Source organism: Neofelis nebulosa, chromosome 8 (assembly GCF_028018385.1).
Source record: "Neofelis nebulosa isolate mNeoNeb1 chromosome 8, mNeoNeb1.pri, whole genome shotgun sequence".
Lineage (NCBI taxonomy): Eukaryota > Metazoa > Chordata > Mammalia > Carnivora > Felidae > Neofelis > Neofelis nebulosa.
Genome location: NC_080789.1, coordinates 100,116,521 through 100,124,185, shown reverse-complemented (window position 1 = coordinate 100,124,185; position 7,665 = coordinate 100,116,521). Strand labels below are relative to the sequence as shown.

At 44.0% G+C, this 7,665-nt stretch overlaps 1 non-coding gene across 1 annotated transcript; it reads left to right on the top strand.

Annotated features, from left to right (window-relative positions):
• The first annotated feature begins 771 nt into the window (after positions 1 to 771).
• On the top strand, positions 772 to 876 carry LOC131484143 (U6 spliceosomal RNA). The gene has a single exon (XR_009248054.1). It is a non-coding gene; the product is annotated as a U6 spliceosomal RNA (small nuclear RNA).
• Positions 877 to 7,665: the final 6,789 nt, after the last annotated feature.

Sequence of the window (7,665 nt, the reverse complement as noted above, 5' to 3'; positions counted from 1 at the left end):
TCAGCCACAATCCAAACAGGAAGTTTCTGCTTCTCATTTTTGAGATTGCCTTTCGTTTCCTCACTGATTCCAAAATACTGAGACGCTACTGTTTTCCATGAGTCCGGGTGCTTCTTCTTTGTGCTAGCCAATACTTTAGTAAAAAGCATTTTATTTCTTCTTCTTATTTTTTAATTTATTTTTGCAAGAGAGAGAGAGAGTGTGTGAGTGGGAAAGGGGCGGGGGGGGGGGGGAGACAGAGGATCCGAAGCAGGCTCCGTGCGGACAGCAGGGAAGCCGATGTGGGGCTCCAACCCACAAACCGCAAGATCGTGACCTGAACAGAAGTCAGATGCTTAATCGACTGAGCCACCCAGGCGCCCCAGTAAAAAGCATTTCAAATATCAGGGAGATTTAAAAAATGACCTAGATGCTAGAAATGATTAAGAACTAATTAGGGAATGGGGCACCTAGGTGGCTCAGTCAGTTAAGCGTCCGGCTCCAGCACAGGTCCGACTTCAGTTCAGGTCATGATCTCACAGGTTCACAGATTTGAGCCCCGCGTCAGGCTCTGGGCTGACAGCTCGGAGCCTGGAGCCTGCTTCAGATTCTGTGTCCCCCTCTTTCTCTGCCCCTCCCCTGCTCGTGCTCTGTCTCTCTGTCTCTCAAAAATAAATAAATGTGAAAAAAAAATTAAAAAGAACTAATTAGGGAATTAAGTTAGGAAGCAAAATAGGAAAAAGCCGAGTGACACTGACTAAAATTATCTTCTGGAAAGGTAAAAAGTACTGTGCCTGCTTCAGCAGCGCATACACTAAAATTGGGAAGATACAGAGAAGATTAGCGTGGCCCCTGCTCAAGGATGATATGCAAATTTGTAGAGTGTTCCATATTAAAAAAAAAAAAAAGGTACCGGTAGCTGATAAATTCCCTTTGGCATATCCCATTGTGATCTAGCTTTCTTTCTTTTTTTTTTTTTTTTTAATTATTATTTTTTTTTAACATTTATTTATTTTTTGAGACAGAGAGAGACAGGGCATGAGCGGGGGAGGGTCAGAGAGAGGGAGACACAGAATCCGAAACAGGCTCCAGGCTCCGAGCTGTCAGCACAGAGCCCAACACGGGGCTCAAGCTCACGGACCGCGAGATCGTGACCTGAGCCGAAGTCGGCCGCTCAACCGACTGAGCCACCCAGGCGCCCCTGTGATCTAGCTTTCTAACTGCACCAGCAGGAAAACAAAGTACTGAAACAAGAATTACCATGGACGGATTTACTTTCTGTAATTCCATAAATTATAGGTTACAAGATGAGCCTGGGATATCTAGTGGTACCAGAAAGTAAGGAAAAAGGAAATACTCAAAGAGTGATGGCCACATGTCAAAAGGAGAGAGTATGAAGGTTGAACTGGCTCTCACTGGCCACATGTGGACAGTTTGAGTGTATTTCTCTAAATATTTATAAACTATTTATAGCACCAATAAATGATGAAGTTATGGTCTCATAAATTAAATTTCCTCCCAAATCAATCAGCTTTCTAGAAGCTGATACATTGGACTAACTTAATGGCTTTACGGATTGTTAGAAGTCAATTCACAATCACATGATTATAAAGTTGATCGGTAATGTTATACCAAAACAAGTTCGTTATTTTAATATTACTTTTTTTATTGTGTTATTTTTTTCCCCCAGAGTGAGAGTTAGGGCCAATAAAGTCTAGATCGTTCCTGAGATCTATTTCCCACTCACTCTCTTCTGCAATCAGAACATCATTAATCCTTGATTCCTATTTTCGTATTAAGATTCTTTTTTTTAAAATTCTTTTTAATGTTTATTCATTTTTGAGAGATGGAGAGAGACAGAGCATGAGCAGGGGAGGGGCAGAGAGAGAGGGAGACATGGACTCCAAAGCAGGCTCCAGGCTCCAAGCTGTCAGCACAGAGCCCGATGAGAGGCTCGAACCCACGGACTGTGACATCATGGCCTGAGCCGAAGTCAGACGCTTAACTGACTGAGCCACCCAGGCGCCCCAAAATTCTTTTTTTTTTTTTTTTAAGTTTACTTGTTTATTCTGAGAGAGAGAGAGAGCAGAGCTGGGGAGGGGCAGAGAGAGGAGAGAAAGGATCCCAAGCAGGCTCCACACTGTTAGCGCAGAGCCTCATGTGGGGTTTGAACTCACAAACCTCGAGATCATGACCTGAGCTGAAATCAAGAGTCAGATGCTTAACTGACTGAGCCACCCCCATGCTCAGGAATCTTTCGTTTCAAATTTCTTACATTTTGTATTTTTAAATACCAACTGAAGCTATCCTGAGTTATTTTAGGTTATTAATCATCTATCCAGTTATGAAGGCTTATGCTTTCAGTGCCTTTCAGAGATCAATGATTTTAGCTAAGTCGAATGATTCCATCCAGGGAAACTATCCTTGGCAAGGAAATTATCCCCAAACTCACATGTTTAATTGTGTTGGTATCTCATTCTTTGAACTGCTGGCTCTTTTCTAGTTTGCTTTAATTTTGCCTTTTTTTTTTTTTCCTCTCTCTTATTGGACCAGACCTACCTTCAACAGGAATATAATTCCTGAATTGGCAGCGTCCAGGAAAGAGAGTTCTCTGTAGGTTGTGTCACACTGCCACAGCATCACGAGGACCAGCCAGTAACCCATCACCTTCGCCTGCAATTACAATTACCTGGTTATGAGCCGGTCATTCATCTCGCAGAAGAGCACAAGGGAAGACGCACGGGTTGTGCCCAGATAACGGTCTGCGGCTTACGCCACCATCTGTGAGGAGCATGTCCCCTTTGAAGCTTTATACCTACATGTACTGGGACTCCCCAGCCAGAGAACATCTCAAACCTGTACTTGATTTTTAGTGGCAGAGTGGGGCTTTTTGCTTTAAAATGTTTTACATTTGGGGGGCGCCTGGGTGGCTCAGTCAGTTGAGCGTCTGACTTCGGCTCAGGTCATGATCTCACGGTTCGTGAGTTCGAGCCCTGCATCTGGCTCTGTGCTGACAGCTTAGAGCCTGGAACCTGCTTCGGATTCTGTGGCTCCCTCTCCTGTTCGCACTCTGTCTCTCTCTCTCAAAAAATAAATAAACAGTAAAAAAAGAAAAAAGTTTTGCACTTGGGGCACCTGGGTGGCCCATCGGTTAAGCATCTGACTTCAGCTGGGGTCGCAATGCCAGTTTGTGGGTTTGGGCCCCACATCAGGCTCTCTGCTGTCGGCATGGAGCCCGCTTCTCAAAAATTAAAAAAAAAAAAAAAAAAACCTTTTACATTTTCTTGCATTTAAATTAATATTCAATTTATTGTGGTTGTACGTTTTTAAAACTTAGTTTTCTTACAACTTGAATCTCAAGGGGAGCCTGGGTAGCTCAGTCAGTTAAGCGTCTGACTCTTGATTTTTAGCTTGGGATTCTCTCTCTCTGCCCCTCCTCCGCCAAAATAAATAAATAAACTTAAAAAAACCAGCTTGAATCTCAATGTACAAGTCATCTTATATTTGTGTATTTGTTTGTTTATTTTTAATCTTTTTAACGTTTATTTATTTTTTTTCTTGTATTTCTTTTTAATTTTTTTTGAATGTTTTTATTTATTTTTATGACAGAGAGAGACAGAGCATGAACAGGGGAGGGGAAGAGAGAGAGGGGGAGACACAGAATCTGAAACAGGCTCCAGGCTCTGAGCTGTCAGCACAGAGCCCGACACGGGGCTTGAACTCACGGACCATGAGATCATGACCTGAGCCGAAGTCAGACGCTTAACCGACCAAGCCACCCAGGCGCCCCAACGTGTATTTATTTTTGAGAGAGAGAGAGGGAGAGAGAGAAAGCATGAGCAAGTGGGGGAGGGGCAGAGAGAGAGAGGGAGACACAGAATCCGAACAGGCTCAAAGCTCTGAGCTGTCAGCACAGAGCCCCATGCGGGGCTTGAACTCACTAACCGTGAGATCATGACCTGAGCTGAAAGCAGACGCTTAACTGACTGAGCCACCCAGGCGTCCCTTGTCATCGTATATTTATAAATTTAATACTTTTTATGATAAAATTTAAAACATTCACTTTCCCTTGTTCCTTGACTAATGTTTAATTAGCACTTATTTATTTGGCTTAATTAGCTTTCAAATGATATGCTTTAAAGATTCCCTCAACCTTTAACTCTATTTACAAGCTTAATTAATTAAAATTCCTTAAATAAAGAAAGTGTTACGGAACCAGGCTGGAATGCTGGCAGAAGAACCAAGGGGCACTTGGAGATCTTGGAAGGCAGGAGGTTTATTTTATACCAGTGGGCTCAGAGGAGGTCATTCTCCAGAGGTCTGAGTCCCGAGCACAAGCGAGGGGGACAATTTATAGTCTGTTACTTCTGCGTTCTGCATTAGTAGTAATTTGGTCCACACAGCAAGCCGGGCAGGAAGAAGAACTCGGAGGAGGAGTCTCTAAGCTAGGAACTAGAGCTTATGTTAGTCCCTTCAGCCATTGTATGGTGCATAACTGTACTTATTTTCCCCCCAAAAAGGATCAGTATTTTTGACTTTCCCTTCAGCCGCAGGCTCCAATATGGCTCTGCTCGGCATTGTTACTGATCCTGTCTTTATCTACAATTTTTATATTTTGTTATCATCGTGTATTTTTGCATTAATTTCGATCTTTAAAAATAACCCTTTATTTTTATTATTTTTTTAAGATTCTATTTTTTTTTAAAGTAATCTCTACACCCAACATGGGACTCAAACTCACAACCCTTAGATCCAGAGTCGCATGCTCTAGGGGTGCCTGGGTGGCTCATCGGTCAAGCATCTGACTTCAGCTGGGGTCCTGATCCCAGTTTGTGGGTTTAGACCCCACAGCGGGCTCTCTGCTGTCAGCAGGGAGCCTGCTTCAGACCCTCTGTCCCTCTGTCCCCCCTCTCTCTGCCCCTCCCCTGCTTGCCCTCTCTCTATCTCTCTCTCAAAAAAAAAAATAAACATCATATATATATATATAAAGAGTCACATACTCTACAGACTGAGCCAGCCAGGCACACCTAAAAATAACCCTTTAAAACATTTATCTGGAATGCTGAGGTTTTAAGTGCCTTCTCCACATGTCTTGCCCTTTACTAGTCCCTGTCCTTCCTCTCCTACTAGGTACCAGTAACGCCCATTCCCATATGTACCCCAAATGTCTCCAGACACTGCCAAATGACCGGGGGCGGGGGGAGGAGGGGGGTGGTGGCGGGGGGGTGGTGGGGGGGACCTGCCCCTAGTTGAGAAGCACTCTCTAATGGTATTAGATATCACTTTCCTGGCTCACACTCTACCCGAGTCTGTCTCTGGAATTCTGTTTCCCTCCACAGTCTCATCTAAGCCTCCCTTTCGTTCAGATCATCCAGGTTCTTATCACTGGAAACTGCCTCTCTATTTGGTCCCAGGATTAGAAAAGGTGGATACGTTTCTCAGCTGCTGGAAGATGGCATCTGAAGAATGGACAAACCCTTTTAATTTCCAAGAAGAAGAATTCGTAGCAGAGCCTCCTAATCACAGAAACAGTTGCGATGAGATTGTGTAGTATCACGTACCCCATCTGGACAAGATAGTGTCTGCACAACCCATCTCCTGACTTCCAAACACATATTTTAGAGGTTGTCTCAGAGAATGAATTTGTGTAGCATAATCTTTTTTAACAATCAGATCTGGTTTTAGTTTCTTTACTTCCTAGCTATGTGACTTAAGGCACATGTTCCAGTTTTCTTTTTTCTTTTTCTTTTTCTTTTTTTTTAAGTTTATTTATTTATTTATTTTGAGAGAGAGAGAAAGAGAGAGAGAGAGAGAACAAGCTAGGGAGGGGCAGAGACAGAAGAGAGAGAATCCCCAACAGGCTCTGTGCTGTCATTGTGGAGCCCGACGCCTGGCTTGATCTCACAAACTGAACCGTGAGATCGTGACCTGAGCCGAAAACAAGAGACAGACGCTTAACAGACTGAGCCACCCAGGCACCCCCAAACGTTCAGGTTTTCTAAGACTTAATCTTCAGGTGCACATCTGTATAATGGGCATGGTGATATTTACGGCACAAAGTATTGCATAGGAGAAGTGATCTAATTTTTTTTAATTTGCTTTTTAGAGAAGGGTCAGATCTTTTCAGCTTTTTTAAAAAAAAATTTAATGTTTCTTTCTTTTTTTTAAATTTTTTTTAACATTTATTTATTTTTGAGACAGAGAGAGAAAGCATGAACAGGGGAGGGTCAGAGAAAGAGGGAGACACAGAATCTGAAACAGGCTCCAGGCTCTGAGCCATCAGCACAGAACCCGATGCGGGGCTCGAACCCACGGACCGCAAGATCATGACCTGAGCTGAAGTCTGCCGTTTAACCGACTGAGCCACCCAGGCGCCCCTAATGTTTATTTTTGAGAGAGACAGAGAGTGTGAGCAGGGGAGGGGCAAAGAGAGAGAGGGAGACACAGAATCCAAAGCAGGCTCCAGACTCTGAGCCATCAGCACACAGCCCGACTCGGGGCTCGAACTAATGAGCCATGAGATCATTGACCTGAGCCGAAGTTGGACACTTAACCGACTGAGCCACCCAGGCGCCCCAGAAGTGATCTAATTTTAAAAACTTTTCTGGACTCACCACTAGAATGTGTTCAACATCAAAGGACTCTTCCAAAAATAAAAAATAAAAAATAAGCTATGAATATTGTTGGTTCCAGTCAGTACCAGAGAACTATGGCATCATCGTAAAGTAATGCTTAACGTTTACCAATAGTATGTGTGTGTTGAGTAAGGGTGTTCCTAAATTCAGATCACATACCACTATTCTGTTAATAATGAATGAAGAGACAGAATGGATTTTAAAAAGGAAAATGAGAACAAAACAAAATAAAATCTGAATGTATCCTTTGGGACATATATCTTGAAATCTGACCAACTCAGACCCAGCTCTTTTGATCAGAGGTGGTTTTTCTTCTTTTTAAAGCAGATATTTTCTCTCTCTTCTGCGCAGTATAGCCCTTCATCCCATGGATGGTTTGCAGCACTGCTGAGGGGAGTGGTGGGAACATTTTTCTTTAATTAAAGAGTTGTATTGTCACCTGGCCATTTTAGTCTCTCTGCTGACTCCTTTCCTGCCCCCGGACAAGCTCCCTGGTGAACATCGTGTACATGTTTCTCCCGGATAGCAGTGACATCTGGTCTCCAGTTACAGATGGGACAGGCACGAAGGCGGCTTCACTTTTAAGTTCTTCACTTTCAAGTTCTCTTTTATTTAATTTTTAAAAAATCTTTATTTATTTTTGAGAGAGAGAGAGAGAGAGAGACAGAGTGCAAGCGGGGGAGGAACAGAGAGAGAGGGAAACATAGAATCTGAATCAGGCTCCAGGCTCTGAGCTGTCAGCACAGAGCCCGATGTGGGGCTCGAACTCACCAACCGTGAGATCACGACTTGAGCTGAAGTGAGACGCTCAACCGACTGAATGCCCCGGGCGCCCCAAGTTCTCTCTTATTTAGAAACCTAAATAGGGGCGCCTGGGTGGCGCAGTCGGTTAAGCGTCCGACTTCGGCCAGGTCACGATCTCGCGGTCCGTGAGTTCGAGCCCCGCGTCAGGCTCTGGGCTGATGGCTCGGAGCCTGGGGCCTGTTTCCGATTCTGTGTCTCCCTCTCTCTGCCCCTCCCCCGTTCATGCTCTGTCTCTCTCTGTCCCAAA